This window comes from Podarcis muralis, chromosome 6, assembly GCF_964188315.1.
Source record: "Podarcis muralis chromosome 6, rPodMur119.hap1.1, whole genome shotgun sequence".
In the NCBI taxonomy this organism is placed as follows: domain Eukaryota; kingdom Metazoa; phylum Chordata; class Lepidosauria; order Squamata; family Lacertidae; genus Podarcis; species Podarcis muralis.
Genome location: NC_135660.1, coordinates 14,927,902 through 14,953,522, shown reverse-complemented (window position 1 = coordinate 14,953,522; position 25,621 = coordinate 14,927,902). Strand labels below are relative to the sequence as shown.

General features: G+C 46.6%; 1 protein-coding gene across 1 annotated transcript in view; it reads right to left on the bottom strand.

Moving 5' to 3' along the window:
• The window catches only part of PLD1 (phospholipase D1), a 114,859-nt gene extending 91,116 nt beyond the window's left edge, over positions 1-23,743 (bottom strand). The window contains exon 1 of the mRNA XM_028731576.2: positions 23,486-23,743. The gene's annotated coding sequence lies outside the window, so the exon portion shown is untranslated. The remainder of the gene's footprint in view (positions 1-23,485) is intronic.
• Between the last annotated feature and the right edge of the window lie 1,878 nt (positions 23,744-25,621).

The following is a 25,621-nucleotide window of genomic DNA, read 5'->3' as shown; positions in this document are numbered from 1 at the left end:
TTATATATTTGAGAGGGATGTATATTTAGTCATTTTGTGCACACATCTTGATTACATTTGTTGGAAAGACAATGCATTTTAAGAACTCAATCGTTTAGGGTGGCAGCACCTAGACTTTGGAACTCCCGGCCTGTTGAAATCAAGCAGGTGCCTTCGCTGTACTCTTTTCAGCACCTGCTAAAAGCATCCTTGTTTAGACAAGTCTACCCAGATGTTCAGAAAGTTCATAGAATCATAGAATTGTAGCGTTGGAAGGGACCCCAAGTGTCGCCTAGTCCAATGCCCAGCTAAAACATCCTTGACAGTTGATGTAACTTTAATCTGTTTTAGTCGTTTAACATTTGTATGTTTTAAAGTACGGCTGTAGATTTGTCTTGATTTTATCTTTTTGTAAATTGCTTTGAGGGTTGTTTTCCTTTTTTTACAATCAAGCAGTGTATAATTTTTATGCAATAAACAAACACAAGACACTGGATAAGAATAAACTGGGGCAAATTGTTTTGTTTGGAACTGAACTTTTATCTGCAACGGTAATACATTTCATAACATCTGAGACTTTTATAACATCTGACACTGGAGAGAGAGTGTGGTGTAGTGGTTACAGTGTTGGATTAGGACCTGTGAGGCCAGAGGTTCAAATCTCAGCCATGATACTCACAGGGGGACCTTCAGCCACTCCCAGCCTCTCGGCCTAGCCTACTCCACAGGATTGTTGTTAGGGTAAGACTGGGGAGGACCATGTATGAGCTCCTTAAAGGTAAAGGTAAAGGTACCCCTGCCCGTACGGGCCAGTCTTGACAGACTCTAGGGTTGTGCGCCCATCTCACTTAAGAGTCCGGGGGCCAGCGCTGTCCGGAGACACTTCCGGGTCACGTGGCCAGCGTGACATCGCTGCTCTGGCGAGCCAGAGCCGCACACGGAAACGCCGTTTACCTTCCCGCTAGAAAGCGGTCCCTATTTATCTACTTGCACCCGGAGGTGCTTTCGAACTGCTAGGTTGGTAGGCGCTGGGACCGAGCAACGGGAGCGCACCCCGCCGCGGGGATTCGAACCGCCGACCTTTCGATCGGCAAGCCCTAGGCGCTGAGGCTTTTACCCACAGCACCACCCGCGTCCCTATGAGCTCCTTGGAGGGATACAAATAAATGTCTTCTGCATACATCTCTAAACCTCTGGCAGCTTATTAGCGAATGCCATGTTGCTGGCAGAAGCACTGAATGGGAATCAATCTCTCAAATGCTACCACGGCTTTTATTTCCCAATTCCTAGTGAGATGACTTGACATCAGTTGCGTGTTGCCATGGAAATGATTAGAATAACGAGTGTTAACTTATATAATTCTGGAAGCGCACTATTCTAATTGTCAAAGTTATCCCTGATCTGTAGGGCAAATAAGGACAAATTGAAGGTTGCACGGCACAGTATGTAGAAAGAAAGGTGGATGCCAGTTTTAAAGAATATGTTGTTGGGCATGGCCGGGGCAGCTGCCACCTCTTCAAGTAAATAAATAAAAATACTTAACTAAAAGTAGAAATTGTAGAAAGATGTTGACAGATTTCCCCCCTAGTTTTTGTTGTTTAGTCGTGTCCGACTCTTCGTGACCCCATGGACCAGAGCACGCCAGGCACTCCTGTCTTCCACTGCCTCCCAGAGTTTGGTCAAACTTATGTTGGTAGCTTCGAGAACACTATCCAACCATCTCATCCTCTGTTGTCCCCTTCTCCTTGTACCCTCCATCTTTCCCAACATCAGGGTCTTTTCCAGGGAGTCTTCTCTTCTCATGAGGTGGCCAAAGTATTGGTGCCTCAGCTTCAGGATCTGTCCTTCCAGTGAGCACTCAGGGCTGATTTCCTTCAGAATGGAGAGGTTTGATCTTCTTGCAGTCCATGGGACTCTCCAGAGTCTCCTCCAGCACCATAATTCAAAAGCACCAATTCTTCGGCGATCAGCCTTCTTGATGGTCCAGCTCTCACTTCCATACATCACTACTGGGAAAACCATAGCTTGAACTATACGGGCCTTTGTCGGCTGTCTTATGCAGACTCAGGCAACTGAGTCTCCTCTGGCTGGGTGTGGTTCTCAGAGGTCCTACTACAGATGGAAGCATCAGTCTTTTTTCTGACCCTGCCAGTCTCACACATGTTCATTAACAGTGGCTGACGATGGCCATTGGGGCAGTGGCAAAGCTGCATGCTCCGCTACCGGGGGTAGAGAGCAAGCGGGGGCGCAGCTGCTGGCCCCCCTGGATGGTGTGGCGAGCATCCCGGGGGTGTGGCAAACTGCCCGCAGGAGCATGGTATGCCGCTCGCAAGGGCATGGCGCGCGTTCTGGGGGCGTGACACACCGCCTGTGGGGGCGTGGCGCTGGTGCAGGATGTGGGCATGGCGCGTGTCTGGGGGGGGGGGGGACTGCCGCAATGGCACCCTACCAGAATAGTGGTGCCGGGGGCAGCCCACTCCCTCTGCACTCCCGTTCATCCACCAGTGCATTGGGGCTGGTCAGATAGAAGACAAGGATGCCAGCAATAGTTGGAAGGAGGGCCAATGACAGGCAGGTGCCATTCTGCATTTCTTATGAAGGCAGGGTGAAGTTAAAAGTCGTAATAAAAAGCACGAGGTTCATTTTATCCTCACGGCAACCCTTTTGAGGTGGGTGAGGTTGAGAGAGACAAGAGACTGGCCCGAGATCGCCCAGTGAGCTTCGTGGCGGAGCAGGGATTTCCAGTCCAACACTCTGCTGGTTACGAGAGCCAGTGTGATGTAGTGGTTATGAGTGGTAGACTCGTAATCTAGTGAACCAAGTTCGCTTCCCCGCTCCTCCACATGCAGCTGCTGGGTGACCTTGGGCTAGTCACACTTCTCTGAAGTCCCCCAGCCCCACTCAGCTCACAGAGTGTTTGTTGTGGGGGAGGAAGGGAAAGGAGAATGTTAGCCGCTTTGAGACTCCTTCGGGTAGTGATAAAGCGGGATATCAAATCCAAACTCTTCTTACGAGCCAGTGGCTTTTACGAGGCATTCCACATATAGCATCTAAAATGTCCTTGAATTCTGTTCACTTCCTTATATACACAGTTGTGGGAAGTGTTCATTTATCATCGATATAGAGCACATTTGCAAAGCCAAATTGGACACAGCTGCTTGTTCATCCTATCATCGCTCCTACAATACCTGGGCTGTAAGTGGGTCTCTCAGCCAGCCTTGCAGTGATCTTTGTACATTAAGCAGTGGGAAAGTGCTTAGAAAGGTCGAAAGCACAGTCAAATTTTGAGATCAATAGACTGACAGCAGGAACTCAAGCGCCGAGCACCCACAAAACCGAAACGATTTACTCAGCTCTACAGACTCAAGCTAAGAATACCAGAGGTGAAGGTTATTGTGCGGTTTGCTTGATCCTTTAGATATAAAAACCAAACGTGTTAAGCTGGGGAAAGTCCAATGGCTGAGAGCTGTTTCCATAAGATAAAACAAACATTCCTCCTAATGCTCACCTCATGAAAGAAACCAAGGTTGAGCAACTTTTGCTTTCAAAAGTGCTGGGCCTAATGGAATGCTTAGCGAAGAGGTTTCTGAACTGCTTGGCTGGGGAAACCTGAAGCTTAGGCAGGATTTTTCAAATGAAAAGGGCAGAAATGGTAGATAAGTTTCTGGGGGAAAGGGCTAGACCTGCTGCAGGAGAGAGTTAGTGGTTTAAAACTTTGGTTAATGTTGTGCTTTAATTGTTGTAACCCACCTTGAGATCTTAAGGCTAAGGATGGAATATTAATAATAATAGTAAAAGTAAAAAATACTCTAGGTCTCACATTTCTTCATATGGGGCTTGGGTGAGGCTATGGTGAGGCCTCTCAGGTTTGCCCAATGCCATTTATGACACATATCATTCCCTGACAGCTGTCTGTTGTGTGTGACTATGCATATGCATGAGAGAGGGAGAGGCAGGGAACATCGGGGAGCCTCATACGCCTGAGCTTGTGGGAGATGGGAAGGATAGAGGCGCATGTATTTTCCCACCCCTCCAGCAGCATCCCAAGGGGTTGGCTACCAATTCCATGCCCTCTGGATCACCTTTCAAAGGCATCCAAGTTGCTCTTACATTCTCACTTGCTTGTTAGTAATGTCAGTGCCAAGAATGATTGCATGAGAGAGAGAGAGAGAGAGACAGAGAGAGAGAGAGAAACATATGCAAATTAATTACAATAATGACAAACCAATTCTAACCTTGATATTTACTATTTCAGTTGGCCACTAAAATCCACCTTCGATGGAGCAGTCTAAAGGCATTCAAACCAATCTATCAGTGATGGTGTTTTCCCAACGAAAAGGCACCTTGTTGTAGAATAATTCAAGATACAATTTGCGGCATCAGTGTTATTTAGATAAACCAAAAGTACTATTTCTGGGTAAATAAAATGATACACACTTTAAATTCTTGCTATATTGAGAACAGATCTTGCACAAACACAAATATATATACATATACAGTCATACCTAATGTTACGTTTGTTTCATGTTACTTTTTTCAGGTTGTGTCCTGCGGCAACCCAGAAGTACTGGAAAAGGTTACTTCCGGGTTTCGCCGCTTGTGCATGCGCACAAGCACCAAATCACGCTGCGCACCTGCGCAGATATGGCACTTCAGGTTGCACACTTTTTATGTTGCGAACGGGCCTCCGGAACAGATCCCGTTCGCAACCAGAGGTACCAGTGTACATACATATATACACAAAAAACATACACGTATGTTTTAATCTCCCGTCAAATCCCAGAAAAACTGTGCCTTACGTTTGAGTTAGCACTTGTGATGTTTTTTCCCCAAAATCAGAAACGGTTTTCCGAAAAGAAATAATTATCCCAATCTCTCTCTCTCTCACTTATGTCTATAATTGGCCACCATGCCATACCTAATTTTAACAAAAGGGGATACATTTTTCTCATTTGGCTTTTCAGCTTTAATAGATGCAATTAAGCACTCAAATTCTGTATTTCCCTTAATTATGATATGCGGGGGGGGGACGGGGGGGGACAGGGGACGTACAATATCTCTTATCTGACCCAGGTGACATAATGCCACCCATTCTATCAGCACTTTTACAGTTAACAAAAGGATATTGTATGGTTGTCAGATGTCAAATAGCATTATGATGATTAGATCATACTAAATGGATACACACCCCCTAACAAATTTGGAGAATGTATCCCTGTTTTAAATGGATTTTTTTTTTTTAAGGGTAAGGGGAAAGATACGCAAATACAGTTTTTACATGGAGGTATACCAGACTGAATTTATATTATAACTTTCCATGGGCACTAGGGAGCTATAGTATTTCTGTTCCATGTGAAGGTCTTTTGGGAAGTAACTGCAATTTGCTACTACAGGCCAAAAAACAGGCCAACTAGACACCATGCTTAATCTCTGCTTCTCCTTTAACTAATTACAGGTGGGAAGCGATGAGGTGCCAGGAATCACCATGAACACCTCCCTCGTTCTCTTACAATGGCAATGGCGCCCACCTGAGAGAAGTTGGGTTTCGGCTGGAAAAACAACAACCCTGGACGAGCCCAATTCTATCTGCAACGGAAACACAGGAAGAGGGCAGGTTTATTGGGATTACAGTGGTACCTCGGGTTAAGAACTTAATTCGTTCTGGAGGTCCGTTCTTAAGCTGAAACTGTTCTTAACCTGAAGTACCACTTTAGCCAATGGGGTCTCCCGCTGCCGCCGCGCAATTTCTGTTCTCATCTTGAAGCAAAGTTGTTAACCTGAGGTACTACTTCTGGGTTAGCAGAGTCTAAACTGAAGCGTCTGTAACCCGAGGCACCACTGTACTTTTCTTCACAGTGAAATTCAGGCTCCCTGTTGCCAGTAATTAGTTAGGGAAAAACAAGATAGACAGCTGCCTGTTACATATTAAACAAATGCCTAGGTTGGCCCTTTAGATCAGGACATCAGGACATGGAAACAGTCATGTTTTGGCCACAGCTTCCTTGGTAATGGGTGGTTAATAACCCCTAAATACTGGTTCGTGTGAGCAAATGGTTAGGAGATGGTCTCCTGACACTTCGTAGAATTGCAGAATTGAAAGGTGTTAGGTTGTGGGTGAACATATCAGACGACACAGCGATTCTTCAAACAGCTCTTGTTTATTCACAGGCCAGAACAGAACTGAACTGAAGGGCTCAGCCAGCCTGCTTATACAGAGCTCCACTAGAACGCAACAGTAACCACTTTCTGTAACTATCCAATCCCTGAACGTCACTTTCAATCCCTTATTTGGATATGTGGACCTGAGTGAAAACTATCTACAGTATCCCCTGCTGGCCCAGGGTGAGAACTTCAGTACATAACAGAAGGGACCCCGAGGGTGAACTAGTCCAACCCCCCCCCCCCCCCGTAATGCAGGAATCCTGCCTACAGCTGTCCCTGGGTGGGCTTGGACCACCAACTTCCTGATTAACAGCAAGACACACTGACTCTTTGCGCCACCTCCAATAATGTCGGGGACAGATCCACCTTGCGAGAAAGGGCGTTCCACTACTTGAAAACTTCACTTAGTGGATCGGCGCCAGCAGCAAAGCATTCCCTGCATATTGTAGGGCCCAAGATGGTGAATGCATCTCCTGTGAGTTTTGAAGGCGACATCAGGCAGAGCTTGGGAAAGCAGGGCATGCAGGCTTGCCATAGGCATAAGGGACGCGGGTGGCGCTGTGGGTAAAAGCCTCAGCACCTAGGGGTTGCCGATCGAAAGGTTAGTGGTTCGAATCCCCGCGGCGGGGTGCGCTCCCGTCGTTCGGTCCCAGCGCCTGCCAACCTAGCAGTTCGAAAGCACCCCCGGGTGCAAGTAGATAAATAGGGACCGCTTACCAAGCGGGAAGGTAAACGGCGTTTCCGTGTGTGGCTCTGGCTCGCCAGATGCAGCTTCGTCACGCTGGCCACGTGACCCAGAAGTGTCTGCGGACAGCACTGGCCCCCGGCCTCTTGAGTGAGATGGGCGCACAACCCTAGAGTCGGACACAACTGGCCCGTACGGGCAGGGGTACCTTTACCTTTAAGCCACTGTGAGAGCAGGATGCTGGGCCTGATCCTGCAGCACTTCTCTTAGGCTCCTTAAGGCCTCTCTCTTCTTTGCACACACAGAGTAAGGGGAGGTGCTGTGCAGAAACGGCACCTTGCCTTTGGAATATGCAAACGCAGAAAATGAGGCCACATGCACCCCATGCGTTTAAAGCCAGGCATAGGCAAACTCGGCTCTCCAGATGCTTTCAGACTACAACTCCCATCATCCCTGACCACTGGTCCTGTTAGTTAGGGATGATGGGAGTTGTAGGCCAAAAACATCTGGAGGGCCGAGTTTGCCTATGCCTGGTTTAAAGCACTATGGTGCCATTTTAACACTCATGGCTTCCCCCCAAAGAATCCTGGGAGCTGTAGTTTGTTAAGGGCTCTATTCCCCTTCCCAGAGCTACAATACCCAGAGTTCCCAGGGAAGAGGGATGGATTGTTAAACTACTCTAGTTTAGCTCTGGGCGGGGAATAAGGTAAAGGTAAAGGAACCCCTGACCATTAGGTCCAGTCGTGACCGACTCTGGGGTTGCGGCACTCATCTCGCTTTATTGGCCAAGGGAGCCAGCGTACAGCTTCCAGGTCATGTGGCCAACATGACTAAGCCACTTCTGGCGAACCAGAGCAGTGCACGGAAACGCTGTTTACCTTCCCGCCGGAGCGGTACCTATTTATCTACTTGCACTTTGAGGTGCTTTGGCAGGAGCAGGGACCAAGCAACAGGAGCTCATCCCGTCGCAGGGATTTGAACCGCTGACCTTCTGATCGGCAAGCCCAAGAGGCTCTGTGGTTTAACCCACAGCGCCACCCGCGTCCCACTTGGGAGGGGAATAGGGGTCTCCTAATAATTCTCAGCACCCTTAACAAATTATGGCTCCCACAATTCTTTGGGGGAAAGCCACAGGTGTTTAAAGCGTTAGCGGTGCTTTAAAAGTATGGTGCAAATGTGGCCGAGCTGTGAGTGAGCTGACGGCTAAAGCCAGATTGGCAGCCTTGCACATTCTCTCCTGCCATTCCTTTTCACTTAAAGTCCACTTAAAGTCCACTTAAGCAGATTTAATCTGCTTCCATGACCAAAAGGGAACCAAACCCAACTAGTGCTGTTACCCCTGGAACTTGTCGCCACTCTAGGAAGCAAGGAGCACACTGCAGGAGTTAAACTCGGATGTCCCCATCTACAAAATGTTGAGGTCCTCTGTTCCCACACATACGCCACCAAACATAAACACTCTCGCACGCCTGGGAGTCCGCAGAACATTCTTCTCCCCTCTTCCGTCTGTTTAGACAGATGGTTTCTCTGTGATTAGAGCACCTCCGAAACGCAGGCAGAGAGTGGGTGAGTTGTCTGACAAATGAAGAGCAGGGTCTGGGATTTGATTATATAATTTTTCACTTATGTTGTTTCATCTGCTTTTAATTGAGAGAAAACACCCACAACATTCTGGGGCCCAGGGAGGGGACTAGGCATCGGTGGGTTTGGGAAAGTGTCAAAACCAGAAGCAATCAGAACAATAAGCATGAGTTTCTTACTTATATAACTTAAGTTGTGTGGGCAGCGAGCGCCGCAGATATGCACCCTCCCCGTACCTCGAGGAGAACTGGCACATGCAGCATTGGCCAGCATGCATGCATGCTCCCTGCTTTGCTGGCCTCAGCAATTCAGCCAGCGACAAAGTTGTGTATGTGGGTGTTATGTACTGAGTTGAATAGGATTCAGAATGCAGCAGTCTGATTGGTCCTAGAACAATAGGATCCAGAATGCAGCAGTCTGATTGGTCCACCGGAGCCACCCAATCCAGCTCCAGGTGGAAGTGAACCCGCAACCTGATTGGCCTGCAGGAGAATCCCAGAATTAGCCAATCACGTGGGGGCCCATTGTGTAAAGAATGTATATAAAGCAGACATTCTGGGGGAACTTCCATTCCTCCTCACCACTATGAGCTGAATAAAGAGCATGAAATCCACTCTCGACTCCGAGTATATTTCAGTGTGTGTGCATGTCTTTCTCTTCCCACTCATTGCAGGAGAAGGGACACAAAACTAGCAGGGAAATAAGGCAGAGAAGCCAGCACTTGGCAAGCTTTGCCGCCTAAGCCTCCTGTATCAAAGAGTGCATTGTTGCTGTGTCAAGGCAATCGTTTCACAAAATCAAAGCCAAACTATGCAGGCATTCACTAGGCAGGGTTTTCAAACGATGCTCTGGGGAAGCACTGTAGCTCGGCGGTGCACAGGAACCTGCTAGGAACATAGGAAACGGCCTTAACTCCGAGTCCAGCCATTGGTCCATCTGGCTGGGTGATGTCCAATTGGCTCTCTAAGTTTTTAGCTAGGAACGTTACCAATCCTACTTGGAGGTGCTGGGGATTGAAGCTGGGACTGTCTGTCTGCACACAAACTTCTGCCACACAGCCCTTCCCATACTGAGCTACTTCCTGTGGAGAGTGCATGCAAAGGGGCCACCCCCCCCAAGTCTTGTTTATGGCCCCCAGTTGGATGAACATGTGTGACTTGGTGGGAGAATATGGAAGGAAAGTTAATGTCTGCTGTGTGGGGTGAGAGCCCACAATAACAATTCAATTCAATTGATTGCATACAGCCAAAGGCTTAGGACGCGGGTGGCGCTGTGGTCTAAACCACTGAGCCTAGGGCTTGCCAATCAGAAGGTTGGCAGTTCAAATCCCTGTAACAGGGTGAGCTCCCATTGCTCGGTCCCTGCTCCTGCCAACCTAGCAGTTCGAAAGCACGTCAAAGTGCAAGTAAATAAATAGGTACCACTCCGGCGGGAAGGTAAACTGCGTTTCCGTGCACTGCTCTGGTTTCGACAGAAGCGGCTTAGTCATCCTGGCCACATGACCTGGAAAAACAGTCTGCAGACAAACGCCGGCTCCCTCGGCCTGTAAAGCGGGATGAGCACCACAACCCCAGAGTCGTTCACGACTGGACTTAACTGTCAGGGGTCCTTTACCTCCTCTTCCTCCGCCCGTGGCTTAATAGTCAATCGTTCTTCCCAGAGACTCTGGGAATTGTACCTTTGTGAGGGGACCAGGAGTCTCCTGGCAACCCTTTGCACCCTAAACCAACTTCAATCCCCAGGATTATTTGAGGGAAGCCATGATTGTTTATATATAGCAGTATCATACCACTTTAGTGAAGATAGTGTCTGAGTCCATCAAAAAATGAGGTAGAAGTTTCTGGGCAGGAACAGACTCAGCTTGGGGGGGCTAGCGGCACCATCCATCATTCTGACAGCCTATTTCTACACACATTGACTTTAGGCCCATTTTGTTTGACAGGATTTACTTATTATTATGTAGGCTCGGGGTAGCAGTCTGGCAGACACAACGGGACACGACATGAGAGCTGCAATCTGTTGGGCACTATGATTGATCGCCGCCGCAAGGTGGATTACCGGGCAAAGGCACGGCTGTTTTTGCCTCAGCGGGGACCTCCAAACTGGCCCCAGAGGCTCCGTTCATGTGAAATTCAACCCTTGCTGAACCCCTGCAGCCAGTGCTTACAACAGGGACGCAGGTCCTTTCCCCCCAGCAGGATATCCCCCATTCCTTTTAGGGGAATTGCTTGAGGACCACATACCGGCGGGAGGGGGCGGGACAAAAGCGGGCGGAGCAAGGAATGTGCACCTTGCTTTTGTACATTAGACTGCAATAGTAAAGGTAAAGGTACCCCTGCCCGTATGGGCCAGTCTTGCCAGACTCTTGGGTTGTGCGCTCATCTCACTCTATAGGCCGGGAGCCAGTGCTGTCCGGAGACACTTCCGGGTCACGTGGCCAGTGTGACAAGCTGCATCTGGCGAGCCAGCGCAGCACACGGAATGCCGTTTACCTTCCTGCTGGTAAGCGGTCCCTATTTATCTACTTGCACCTGGAGGTGCTTTCGAACTGCTAGGTTGGCAGGCGCTGGGACCGAACGACGGGAGCGCACCCCGCCGCGGGGATTCGAACCACCGACCATGTGATCGGTAAGTCCTAGGCGCTGAGGTTTTACCCACAGCGCCACTCGCATCCCGTTTAGACTGCAATGCAGTCGTGCAAAAGCCAAAGGCTCCTACACTTTTCTTCCCCACCACCTCCTTTCCCTCCAGAACATAAGAACGTAAGATTAGCCAGCAGGATCAGGCCAATGGCCCACCTAGCTGTCAGGCATCAGAGGATCCAACCCCCCATGGTAGGTTGCCAGGAACTGGTAAGACAAGGAAATTTCTTACCAATGCTTTTTATTCAATATTCACAGAGAAAGACTTAGACATGCAGCCACTTGGGAGTCAAGTGAGTCTCCACCTGCTCCCTCCCTCCCATTATGTGTCCTCAGTACAGGTGCTGAGATTGCCTCTGAGCTCTCTGCTCTCCTACTTTCAATGCCCACCAGGTTTTTTTTGGGGGGGGGGGGGGTCTGGAATGCTTTCTAAAGACACTTCTGTCCTTCAGCTGTTCCCCCTCTGGTGCTTCTTCTTCCTCCTCCTCTCCCATTATTTCCCAGCTTTCCCCCTCATCTGCCTCTGAGCTTTGATCTCCCTCAAATCCCTGTTGTAATTCTGAATTGCCTCCTTCTTCTCTATCTGCCCAGGCAAGCAAGATGTATTGCGGCTGTGGCGTTCGTACGGAGCCCCCGGTCGTCTCACGGACTATTGACCCGTACACCACTAATCCGCTGCCACCAACCAGGTCCTACCCGGTAAAATCACTTCAGTCTCAGTCAGGTTCTCAAATTAATAAAGAAGAGTGTAGTTTATTTCAGAAACAAACTTTAACGGCATTCCAAACGTTGTTACTCTTTATTTTCTTAGTCTTATTATCTCTTCTACCTCCCCTCACTCAAGAACCCACTGCAGTAACTGTCTCTATTTCCAACTGCCTGCCAACTGCCTTTCCCAACCACCCACCAACAACTAACTCAAACCTCTGGCTAAGCCCTTTTATAAACAGGTAGGCTCCGCCTCCGGCTTTCCTATTGGTCTACCTTTTTAACCCTTTCTCTCTCCCCCGTACAGACATTTTCTAAACGAACGGGCAAACGCCACAGCTGCATTCCAAAGACACATTTAAACCAGGCAAAAAGCACTCTGTGAGGGCTCTATCCTGAAGTCCACATTGAGTATGCTACTGTATGCATGTAACACCAAAGCAGGCCTGTCTTCAAGGCCTACTATGCCTTACACTTATAGGCAGGCCTGAGGACTCATGACTCATTTCATAACTGTAATTATTCCAAGATAGCATCCGCCGCTCCTGGATTTGGGATTGAAGTTCAGGTGTGGAACTCTGGTGGAAAAAAATGCAGTGAAATAACCCTTCCCTCAATATTTTATACTTAACCCTTCCCCTTAAATATTTTATATTTAAGCTAGTGATACTCATGGGAACACACAGCAATGAAATCAACTGTCTCCATGCCTGAATTGTGTTAAATTAGTTCTAAAAAGAGGAGAGGATTGGGCCCGTTAGACTGTAAAGCTCCTGGGAATAGAAAAATGTCTTCAAGAAAAAATGAAAGGAGGAAAGAAAAATTTGAAGAAGGAGCAGGTTGAATTCTAGAGCCTAATTAACCACGGGCTTATGATGTACGACAGGAATATCCCCCTTTACAGATGTCTGAAGGTCTCAGTGGGAATTTTATAAACTTGCCTATGAATACTCAAGTACCAAATACTATATAAATTCAAAACACGTAATTTGGAATGGAGTGTTTAGAGATGGGTGAGAAATTCAATTCGGCTCATGAACCTACATCATTTGTACCTCCTGAGACAATAATAAATTTTCAGAGTAGTTTTTACAGTTCTATCAAAAATTACTATTAGAAATACATAGACAGATAATTATGAAATTATTGTGAGGTTTAATAAGTTAACTGTTTATATTTGGACAACTTTTGTGCTGTACTTTATTGGAAGGAGAAAAATAATCATTTCCTTAATAACAATATAAACAATTTATTTAACTAAAAGAATAATATTATAGCATATGTATCCATGTTCGTTAACTGATGTGGTTCAACAATTTTTTAAAAAAAAACAACTTTGAGTGTTAGCGCACATGAAAAACTTAAAACAAATCCTTATTTCATTAAACAGAAAACTATCTTTAGAAAGATTTTTCCTCCAAAAGCATTTTATTTAAAAATTCGATTTCTTTTTTATTTTTTTAAATTGTTGATTTTTATCCACCCTGCTTAAAGTACAAGGTGCTTACTGGAGTCCCCCAGGAAGGGAATACCATAGCCTTAAGTCCCTAGTGCAAGCGTCTTGCTACAAAAAAGGCAGAAAAAGTCATTCACACATTGCGCTCCTGCCTCCTAATGCAAGATGATCCCCACTTTCAGCCCTGAGATATGGATCAGTTTGGGCTTTGAATTCTGATCCACCTGTGGCCAGCTGTAGCTCACTCACAATTCTTGGCCACATATTTTTGTTTCTATACTGGGCGACACAAGTGAGATAATTTTCTTTCTTTTCCACCCACATATAAAGAGGAACAAATATACAATAAACTCGGATTTTGCTTGAAGAGGTACACATAAATACAGTACACAAAGAGTTACAATCCAGTTTTGCAAGCACTGATAAAACAGGGAGCTGGAAAGACGCCAACTTCCTTCCCAGGTTAAGGTATGGGCATCATTTCAGCAAAAGTTAACACTTTCTGCCCGCCCACCTCAACTCGACAGCAAATATGTATATAAAAGAATATTGTCACTAGCAAGTGTTGACAACCGATAGTAAAAGAAGGTGGTTCAAGCTCCTGATGGTATCTCAGGATTGTCAAGTGCCTTTCTCAGAATGACATCAGACATCTGTTCTCTCTTCAAAGTCAGTCACCTTCAGCCCAGTTAAGCAGAACCCATTATCTTCTGCCGCTGCTGCAGGAACTGGTCCCTCCAAATATTAAGACACAGCTTTCCCAGAAATTAAAGCCATTTCCGACCTGGGAGGAGAGGGGGTTGCGGGCTAAACCCTCCCACACGCGCGCGGGGGCCGGCCTTTGCCCCCGCGTGAACAGGGAATCCCCGGGCGTGCCTCCAACCCGGCCCGCCAATCAGCGGGTCGGGGAGGTGGGGCATAGCCTATTTAAGCCCAGGCACGCCCGGGGACCGCCCTCTTTTCCCCTTGCCAGCTGTGAGGTTTTCCCATCCCACCCACCCTGAGGTTAGGCTCCCTGAGGCTAGGCTAGCGATGACCTTGCTATGGACTTCGGTTGGTCGCCGCAAGGGGCCTGGTAGGAATTTTTCCAACTTGGCACATTTCGAGCCTTTTGGTTTTTTCGCCTACCTCGTAGCAAATGTCACAACTTCCGTGGTATTGGCGGCTAGGCATTGGCAGGGGTTAATTGTTATGCAAATGAATGGGAGGGAAGGAAGCGCCATCACCTTCCCCCCAAGGAAAGGGGTAGTCCGGTAGAGGACTCCGGGGGGCGTTGCCTTGTCCGAAACCTAGGGAGGTAAGGGCCTCCGGCACGCCCCCGAGCGGTGACACCCGTGGGATCCTAGTTGGCGTACTTCAACAGGACTCCCATGGCTTGTGGGCAACCCTTCCCGGTTCCCATGCCGGGTAGTCGATAGGAGCCAATGCCTAAAGCCAATACCTTTCGATTCTGTAATCAATAAAGTTGTGGCCTTTTTATGCCCATTAACCTTAAATAATGTGTCCAGTGTCTTCATTTCACATGGGGGGAGGGGACTTGCCACGCAAACCTCAGGATTCAGCAAGCTCTGAGCTGCAGCAAGCTCTTAGCTGCAGACTCTCACAGATTGCGTAGTCTCGATTATTTACATCTTTCTCTGTGTGTGTCTCCGCAAATCCTGTTGGTTGTAGTCATCTTTCTTTTACTCGTGTTTGTTGTTCCATAAACTGTTGTTGGATCTGAACAGCCTGGACTTGGGCTTTGTATGCACTATACAGTGGTACCTCAGGTTAAGTACTTAATTCGTTTTGGAGGTTCGTTCTTAACCTGAAACTGTTCTTAACCTGAAGCACCACTTTAGCTAACGGGGCCTCCTGCTGCCACTGCGCTGCCGGAGCACAATTTCTGTTCTCATCCTGAAGCAAAGTTCTTAACCTGAGGTACTATTTCTGGGTTAGCGGAGTCTGTAACCTGAAGCGTATGTTACCTGAAGCGTATGTTACCTGAAGCGTATGTAACCCGAGGTACCACTGTACCTTTAAAGCACATTTGAAGCACATTCATTCCCTCAAAGGAGTCTGGTTGCTGTTGTTTACCCCTCAGAGAACTGCAATTCCAAGCAACCCCTAACAAACTAACGTGCCAAATCGTTTTGGGGAGGATGTGCTGTGAATGTGCTTTAAAGCTGTTGTGTGCATACAGCCAGACAGAAATGCTGCAACTTGAATAATAATAATAATAATAATAATTTATTATTTATACCCCGCCCATCTGGCTGAGTTTCCCCAGCCACTCTGGGCGGCTCCCAATCAGTGTTAAAAACAGTACAGCGTTACATATTAAAAACTTCCCTGAACAGGGCTGCCTTAAGATGTCTTCTGAATATCAGGTAATTATTTATCTCTTTGACATCTGATGGGAGGGTGTTCCACAGGGCGGGCGCCACTACTGAGAAAGCCCTCTGTCTGGTTCCCTGTAGCCTCACTTCTCGCAATGAGGGAACCGCCAGAAGGCCCTCGGCGCTGGATCTCAGTGTCCGGGCTGAATGATGGGGGTGGAGACGCTCCTTCAGGTATACAGGACCGAGGCCGTTTAGGGCTTTAAAGGTCAGCACCAACACTTTGAATCGTGCTCGGAAACGTACTGGGAGCCAATGCAGGTCTCTCAGAACCGGTGTTATATGGTCCCGGCGGCCACTCCCAGTCACCAGTCTAGCTGCCGCATTCTGGATTAATTGCAGTTTCCGGGTCACCTTCAAAGGTAGCCCCACGTAGAGCGCATTGCAGTAGTCCAAGCGTGAGATAACTAGAGCATGCACCACTCTGGCGAGACAGTTCGCGGGTAGGTAGGGTCTTAGCCTGCGTGGAGCTGGTAGACAGCTGCCCTGGACACAGAGTTAACCTGCGCCTCCATGGACAGCTGTGAGTCCAAAATGACTCCCAGGCTACGCACCTGGTCCTTTAGGGGCACAGTTACCCCATTCAAGACCAGGGAATCCCCCACACCAACCCGCTCCCTGTCCCCCAAAAACAGTACTTCTGTCTTGTCAGGATTCAACCTCAGTCTGTTAGCCGCCATCCATCCTCCAACCGCCTCCAGGCACTCACACAGGACCTTCACCGCCTTCACTGGTTCTGATTTAAAGGAGAGGTAGAGCTGGGTGTCATCTGCGTACTGATGACATGCCTGCTTTCCAGGGTCCTTGTGTGAGCAACAGTCTCTTTCCTCAAACAGGGCAATTTTCTAGACTCCCTACTGACCAAACGTTTGAGAGCATTTTAAGAAGTTCTAAGAAGGAGACATTCACATGCAAGCACAATTACAGAGGCATATGGGACAAAAGGAAGAACTCATTCAACCCTAGTAAAAGGTAAAAAGGTAAAGGACCCCGGATGGTTAAGTCCAGACAAAGGTGACTATGGGGTTGTGGCGCTCATTTCACTTTCAGGCCAAGGGAGCCAGCATTTGTCCACAGCTTTCCAGGTCATGTGGCCAGCATGACTAAACCGCTTCTGGCGCAATGGAACACCATGACTGAAGCCAGAGCGCAGAGAAATGCTGTTTACCTTCCCGCCACAGCAGTACCTATTTATCTGCTTGCACTGGTATGCTTCCGAACTGCTAGGTTGGCAGGAGCTGGGACAGAGCAACAGGAGTTCACCCCTTTGCAGGGATTCAAACCACCGACCTTCTGAGTCGCAAGCCCAGGAGGCTCAGTGGTTTAGACCACAGTGCCACCCTATCCGTTTCCTCCATGCCATACATAATTGCATCAACATCTATCATGTCACCTGTCAAATACTGCAACTGTTCTTCATAGGGGTGCCAGGAACTAGGGTTGGCTGTCAAGCATACGCCCAGTGGCAAATCCTGTCACATACAGGACAGTGGAAAGAGGAGGAAACCCTGCTGAGTCACTCACTAGTGAAGGACATTCCTTGTGGACCTCACAAACGCTTGAGCCCACCCAGCACAGAAGCCAAAGGGGCACTGGGCTATGCAGCGTTTTGCAAAGACAGGTTCTTCTGCATCAGCAGCTACGCGTATTCTGGGGTTTTTTAGGATAAGCTACGGTTTGTTAACTTTAGTTTACAACTGCTCATCATATTATATGGCTTCAAGTGATCCAGGGGGAAAGAGTCAAAACAGATTAGCTTCACTGAAATCCAGTTCAAAAACCATATTCAATGAGTAAGACAGATGAGACAGAAAGAATGCAGATGTTCTAAGGTTAAGGTGGAGGCTCAAAACATATTCCAAATTGAAATGTGCCAGCACAATGTTTTAACCATAACATTATATCTATCTATATGTATCATCTATCTATCATCTATCTATCATCTATCTATCATCTATCTATCTATCTATCTATCTATCTATCTATCTATCTATCTATCTATCATCATCTATCTATCATCTATCTATCATCTACTATCATCTATCTATCTATATCTATCATCTATCTATCTATCTATCTATCTATCTATCTATCTATCATCTATCTATCTATCTATCATCTATCTATCTATCTATCTATCTATCTATCTATCTATCTATCTATCTAATTAACCACCAGCTCTGTGCATGGCTGGGCAATGTTTTGTGATTCTTCACCTGTGCATTCATCACACCGTAACAACATGAATGGATTCATATTGCAATTTTTTTTATTTTAATGTTTTTGTAAGCCACCCTGGGAACTTGTTGAAGGAGACTATAAATCCCTAGAATCAATAAATAAATGCTGCTGCTCTCAAGGGCACAAATTCAAGTTTCATGCATTTATTTCACAACATGTTTTCTTAATACAAGGGTCTGCAAAGCCAACATTCCCTCAGAACCATGGAGTTTGAAACATGCCTCTTCATACGCAAACTCTCAAGCTGAGCAAAAGAAGTACCAGTAAGCACTGTTGTTGTTGCAAATGGTGCAGTCTATTTGCAGAGGTGTTTTTGCAGAGGTCTTCTGCTGTTTTTGGACTACAACTCCCATCATCCCTAGCTAGCAGGACCACTGGTCCTGTAAGATTATTTTGTTTTGTTTTCCGGCTCCAGAGGATAGGAGGATAGGTACAGACCAATGGCTTCAAGTTACAAGAAAGGAGAGACCCTACCTGCCTGCGGACTGTCTTGCATGCTCTGGTTATCTCCTGCTTGGACTACTGCAATGTGCTCTACATGGGGCTACCTTTGAAGGTGACCCGGAAACTACAACTAATCCAGAATGTGGCAGCTAGACTGGTGACTGGGGGCGGCTGCCGAGACCACATAACACAGGTCTTCAGAGACCGACATTGGCTCCCAGTAAGTTTCCGAGCACAATTCAAAGTGTTGGTGCTGACCTTTAAAGCCTTGGCCCAGTATACCTGAAGGAGCATCTCCACCCCCATCATTCTGCCCAGATGCTGAGGTCCAGCGCTGAGGGCCTTCTGGCGGTTCCCTCGCTGCGAGAAGCAAAGCTACAGGGAACCAGGCAGAGGGCCTTCTCGATAGTGGCACCTGCCCTGTGGAACGCCCTCCCATCAGATGTCGAGGAAATAAACAACTACCTGACATTCAGAAGACATCTGAAGGCAGCCCTGTTCACGGAAGTTCTTAATATTGTGACATTTTAATTTATTTGTAATCTTTGTTGGAAGCTGCCCAGAGTGGCTGGGGAAACCCAGCCAGATGGGTGGGGTACAAATAATAAATTATTATTATTATTATGACCAAACATCAGAAAAAGCTTTCTGACGCTAAGAGCTATTCAACAATGGAATGGACTCCTACACAAGGTGGTGGGCTCTCCTTCCTTGGAGGTTTTTAAGTAGAGGCAGGATGGCCATCTGTCATGGATGCTTTAGTCTGAGATTCCTGCATTGGAGTAGAAGACCTTCAAGGTCCCTTCCAACTCTATGATTCTATGAAATATGTAATATTTACATGAAGAGTGGTGGACCAAAACACCTTACTTGAGAACAAATTCTAACATCAGACAGGAGAAAGACCCATTAGAAACAGATTGCACTAGTAGGACTACAAGAAGTTCTGTCAGGAGGACTTTGTGAAATATTGAAAAGAATTATTAGTTAAGGACAATTAAAAGTAATAGAGAAATTAAGAAATGCAGAACAAGTGATAAAGAACGGAAAATCTTCAGAGGTTGTTGACGGAAGTCTAAAATATTGTATAAGATAAGAAGTTATGTTACATGATTGTTGGAATTGATATGTTAAATATATATATATATATATATATATATATATATATATATATATATATATATATATTTGCTTTCGTAGATTTTCACGGGTACAGGAATGCAGGTTTTGGTGTCCTCGGGTGTCTTCCCGTGTAAAAGATGGGGTGTCTAGGCGACGTTTCGACGAGGTCTCACTCGTCATCTTCAGGCTGGTGCTTTCGGCTTCTTGTTACTGGAACAGAGCAGGATCTCAGTGTTTGAGTTCCTATAAATACTGTTGAGGGGGTGTGGTGTATAGCCTCCAATGTTCTGGGCAGAGAGGAAGTTCCCAGGCTAGTGTGCCTTTTCTTCTTTTGTTCCTTAATTACTTGAGGAATATCTTGAGTGATTTCTTGAGTGATATCCTGAGTACCACTTAGGTGGGTCATTAGGTGTGGATTAGTTGCTAAGGCCTTTGTGTCTTGACCTCTTGAACTTTGTGAAGAGTTTATATATATGCAGGTTTTGGTGTCCTCGGGTGTCTTCCCGTGTAAAAGTTGGGGTGTCTAGGCGACGTTTCGACGAGGTCTCACTCGTCATCTTCAGGCTGGTGCTTTCGGCTTCTTGTTACTGGAACAGAGCAGGACACCCGAGGACACCAAAACCTGCATTCCTGTACCCGTGAAAATCTACGAAAGCAAATATATATATATATATATATATATATATATATATATATATATATATAATAGAAATAAATAAATAAGAGAAAGACCCATTAGAAATCTGTCTTTGCAATTGCTCTCAGGTCTAGAGCTCCTCGGCTTTATGCAAAACCTGGACTGGTGCTACCCTAGGCCCTAGGGAGCAGGAACACATTAAAAAACAACAACAGACTGGAATCCATTAGCAGCACAATTCCCACCTCAAAGAGCAAAAATTACACGTGTAGTAGGTAAGAAGGCCATTTCGGCTTATTGGCTGGGGGTTTGGAACTCAGTGGTAAAACAGGTAACTGGCAAACAGAAGGGTCCAAGTTCACACCTGGGAAGCTCCTCTTCAGAGATTCCCTGCCAAGCAAGCCTGAAGGCAGTCTTAGTGACCTAAAACTCCCCTAGGTTACCTTGGCAGACTTGGGCTGTTCCCTGGTTATCTAGAGAAATTCCAGGTTCACTCCACTCCAGCAATAAACAAGAGATAAAAGTGAGGCTGACACTTAGACTCCCTTTTTCTTCTTCAAAAGTTCTATTAAAGGAATGGCATGCAAGTAATTTAATAAGCGCATTGCTCCCTGTGCAACTTGGGAGGCACCAGAGGAGACAAAAATGCTTCAGGGATTATTTTCTGAGAATTTCTTTTTTTAAAATAAAAATAGAATCCCTGTTATCTTAGATAACTCTCTGCAGAGTCAATTAACTCTGGCTCAATTCCCACATGTTTGATGCTCAGAGAGTGGAACTCCTGCAGGGATCCCATGAGAAAACAGTTTGCATCTATCTTTTCCCTGATAAAGAGCTAATAAAAGCTAAAAACACATTGGTTCCCCCCTCTTTTATTGCTTCAAATGCTCATGTTTGTAATCACTGAAAGGTAAAGGTAAAGGGACCCCTGACCATTAGGTCCAGTCATGGCCGACTCTGGGGTTGCGGCGCTCATCTCGCTTTATTGGCTGAGGGAGCCAGCATACACCTTCCGGGTCATGTGGCCAGCATGACTAAGCCGCTTCTGGCGAACCAGAGCAGCACACAGAAACGCTGTTTACCTTCCCGCTGGAGCAGTACCTATTGATCTACTTGCACTTGACGTGCTTTCGAACTGCTAGGTTGGCAGGAGCAGGGACCGAGCAACAGGAGCTCACCCTGTCGCAGGGATTCGAACCGCCGACCTTCTGATCGGCAAGTCCTAGGCTCTGTGGTTTAACCCACAGCACCACCCGTGTCCCTTGTAATCACTACATCCCCACTAATAGGATGTCACCCTTTTGCACCAACTGCCCCTGATCACATGCACTTGAAGTGTTTATGCTAGAACTGGCCATTCACGGAACTCTTCCTGAGGTAAATGTGCTGGCTAGGAAGCTAGGACTCTGCTCACTTTCCAAATAATTACAAAACTAATCCCAATATATTTTTTGTATAAGCATGTGTGTGTGCACATTCTCTCTCTCTGTCTCTCGTCTGTCTCTGTCTCTCTCTCTCTCTCTCTCTCTCTCTCTCTCACACACACACACCAGTTTTACACAGGAGTCAGTCCCAGGCCTTGCTCCCAAGAATTGCACTAATGAACCAGGTCTGCTGGCAAGTCAGATGCATGGACAGACAGCAACTTGCAGAAAAGAATCCTTAGCGTGTCCATAGCAGGTTTGAAAACACACCTACGTATCTCATAGTGTCAACACTGATGTGCTCACACCTGGGAGACTTTTAGGGAAGACACCATTTCATGACGCCTACATCTCTGTGGTGGAAGAAACCCGAGGCCGTTTAAGCCAGCTCACTAGCACCACAGACCTGAATCACCCAGGTAATCCTAGATGGCCAACCCCATGCCATTGCCTGTTTATATAGATCTAAGATCTAGCATAGTCCCTCAGCCTTGATAGTTTCATCTGCCTCAACAGCCAGTCTTTATACCAAGAAGATGCAAGGGGTAGTTTCTATGGTCCTTCTCCATGTCCGCCTCTTTTATCCTGTTATCAGCCATGAGGTAGGTGAGGCTGAAGGTGACTGAATGTGCTTCATGGCTGGGTGAGGATCTGAACCCAGGTCTCTAACTACTAGAGTGTCCTGCAGAGACCACCCTATCAGGAGGTCCATTCTGCGCAGTGTCGGAATCATGCTTTCAGTCTGGCAGCACCTGTCCTGTGGAACTCCCTCTCAACGCACATCCCTGTGGTCTTTTTGGCACCTGTTAAAGATGTTCCTGTCAAGAGCCTGTCAGTATCTTCTTCCCAGTTGGCATCTGTCTTTGAATTGATTTTATGTATGCACTGCTGTCGTTTTAATATATTGTCTTTACATATGCAATCCTTTTAGATGCAGCTGTTTTGCATAAGTTGATATTGATCTCTTTATACATACCTATTATTTTAAATTGCTTCGGGATGCCTCAAGGGAAGAGATTTGTAAACAACAACAACACTGGCTTTCACCAAGAAGGCCACTTAGGCCCTCTCTCTATCATGCCAGATTGTTCCCCTTCCAGGCCTTTGGACCTTCTGCTCCATGCCCTTAAGGACATAAGAAAAGCCCTGCAGGATCAGACCAAAGTCTGTATCCAGTATCCTGTTCTCACAGTGGCCAACCAATTGCCTAAGAGGATCCTGCAAGCAGGGGACCAGGATTCCCAAGAGGTAGGACATAGCCATACAACTTCTCCATCCATTCTGGGCTTGAGCTTGCTAGCACTTGGAGCTGAGGAATCAACACAAATTTGCACATTTTCTTCTTCACAGGAGCAAGTTGTGGTCACAACAAAAAGACTGCTGGTTAAACCAATAAGGACGACCATCAAGCATTGTACTGTGGCTGCCCACTCTAGTGACGAGAGGGAGAGAAAGAGAAGTACCGGCTCTCTTTGCCTGGCAAAGATCTTTGAGGGTTTCTCAGAAAAGTTTATTTAATTAAGAGCTATCCATCTTTGCCCATTTGCCATCTGAAATCTACAGAAGTTTCGGATCTATACGTTCAGGCACTACATAGCTTCTAATACGTCCATTACATAATCTTTTAAGAGGCCAGCCCCTTGCAAAGGAGTTGATCGTTCCCCTTCCAAACTTCTGGGGTGCTCAGTGTGTTGGGAGCAAAGCCAAATCAAAAGCAAAGTGAAACCCGGCAAGAAAAGTCATTTTAAATTGTACATGCCAAAACGCTTTCCTGAGGAAACTTCCATTTTTAATCCTTTAACAGCCAGATCCCTGCCATCGTTTACATTGAAAGCAACCCTTCCTGTTCTGCAAAAATTAAAAAAAATACCCTATATAAAGTCATCCTTCTCCCCTTGTTAGCAGGCAGGAAGCTGAAGCCTCGACTGCCTAGGGCTGTCGCCAGCTCCATGACAGCTTGGCAACAAGTTGAGAGAATCAACACGGACAGTTGACATATACGCGTAGAAGTTTGAAGTGTACTAACCTTGTGCCCCGAGGGAGGAAAGCAACCCATTGTCCTCCTGGTGTGTTTTTTTCTCCTTTTAAAAAAGAATAGCCAAGTTCTCTCCTTCAGTGTTAAGTTAAATGACCATGCCAGTGTTCAGGAAAAGGCAATTGAGCTCCCAGGGTCTCTTCAGAAACTGGGAAACGGCTTCTAGCTTCTTTAGCTCAGAGATCTTGAGCTTGTTCCACAGAGGCAGTTTAAGGGAAAATCCAGCCCACGAGATCCTTCAGCCTATGAAGTCGAGCTGATCAAAGGGAAGCCACTCCCCTTGGAGCCAATTCGAATGGGAGGGAGGCAGAGAGGAAAAGCCACAGTCTGAATGAGCTTATTAAGCCCTCTGTGTTTTGCCCCTAGACACTCTCTCTCAAAACCCAGGGGAGCATTATTATTTTTTTAAACGGTGCAGGTAGATGAACTTCATTGGAGATATATTCATCTGCAATTGTTACCCACATCTCTTCAAGCTATTTGTGACCCACAAAGCGCAAGATTCTGCCGCTTGTTTACAATGCAAATGAATTGCATTGTGCATCCCTTTGAAGACAGCTGCAGCATGATGGGGAATATGTTATTCATTCCACTGCATTTTAACCCTCTTTAAAGTCAAGCAGTTCGCAGTGAAAAAGCCTGCAATTTTCAATGCTTGTTCAGTGTCGGTTCCTACAGATCACATGCCGCTGTTGTACAACCAGGTGTGTCTATTGTAGCCATTTAAACAGTCGGTGTTTATTACCCCAATTGCAAATGCAAAGAGGTGGGAGAAACCTAGAAAAGGACTTGATGCAATTTTTCATTACGGTGGCTGCTCAACTCTTCCCTCGACAAAGCAACAGAGTCACAATCTGGGTACAGAATTCATATCATTCTTAACACAACCATGCATATTACAGTGATCATTATTAATGTGCTAGGAGTTCTTATTTAGGCTGCAACCCTCAGCACATGTATAGCAAATTCCATTCACTGCAAATTCACACAAAACAAAGTGTGCATAGGATTGGAGCCTTTCCAGAAAGCAACTTTCACTGAGATCTAGCAGACTTCAATAGCGATGCTTGAGCTTCGCTTCCTCTCTCAACAGCTGCTTCCATGACAGGTACAAAACCCACAGTCCATGACACCCAGATCGCTATGAAAGTCTGAAATAAGATGTTTTAATTCTAATAGCTGAAATGTCTGCATTAACAGGTTGAAAGGCTTTTTACTGCTGTTCTTACTGTCCTATTATCTTTCTGGGTTTCCCTGTTCTTTTCCTTCTATTACAGTGTCTTAGGGAGCAATCTTAACACACAAGTAGGGGGACGTGGGTGGCGCTGTGGGTTAAACTACAGAGCCTAGGACTTGCCGAAGGTCGGCGGTTCGAATCCCCGCGACGGGGTGAGCTCCCGTTGCTCAGTGTCTGCTCCTGCCAACCTAGCAGTTCGAAAGCATGTCAAAGTGCAAGTAGATAAATAGGTAGCACTCCAGCGGGAAGGTAAACGGCGTTTCTGTGCGCTGCTCTGGTTCACCAGAAGCAGCTTAGTCATGCTGGCCACATGACCAGGAAGCTGTTCGCTGGCTCCCTCGGCCAATAAATCAAGATGAGCGCCGCAACCCCAGAGTCGGCCACGACTGGACCTAATGGTCAGGGGTCCCTTTACCTTTACCTTTAGCTAGTGTAGGAAAAACCATCATAAATTAAGCCTGCATAAAGTACACAAGATCCAAACTCTGTTCAGCAGTGGGGATAAAGTTGGCTAAGCTAGCCAAAGTCTGGCAGAGGGAAAACAAGCAGTTAAAATAATAAATAAATATATATATTACTTATACCCCACCCACCTGGTCGGGCCTCCCCAGGGTGTCTTCCAACAAGTTGTTTTAAATATTAAATATTGCTTTAGAGTTGCAAACCACATGGAAGCCATTCTGGCATACAGGCAGTATGTAAAATTAATAAAGAGCAACCACAATAAATTTAGAAACTGTGGGGGGCATGACTCCTACTCCCTCCCCTCATTTCAGACCACAAGTATGCCCTCTCAAAAAATGATACAGCCATATTTCTTGCCTACTCATTGTTACTGCAAAGGCTGGGGGGGCGGGAGATCCCAGCAGCCTCCAGGTCTCATTGGACTC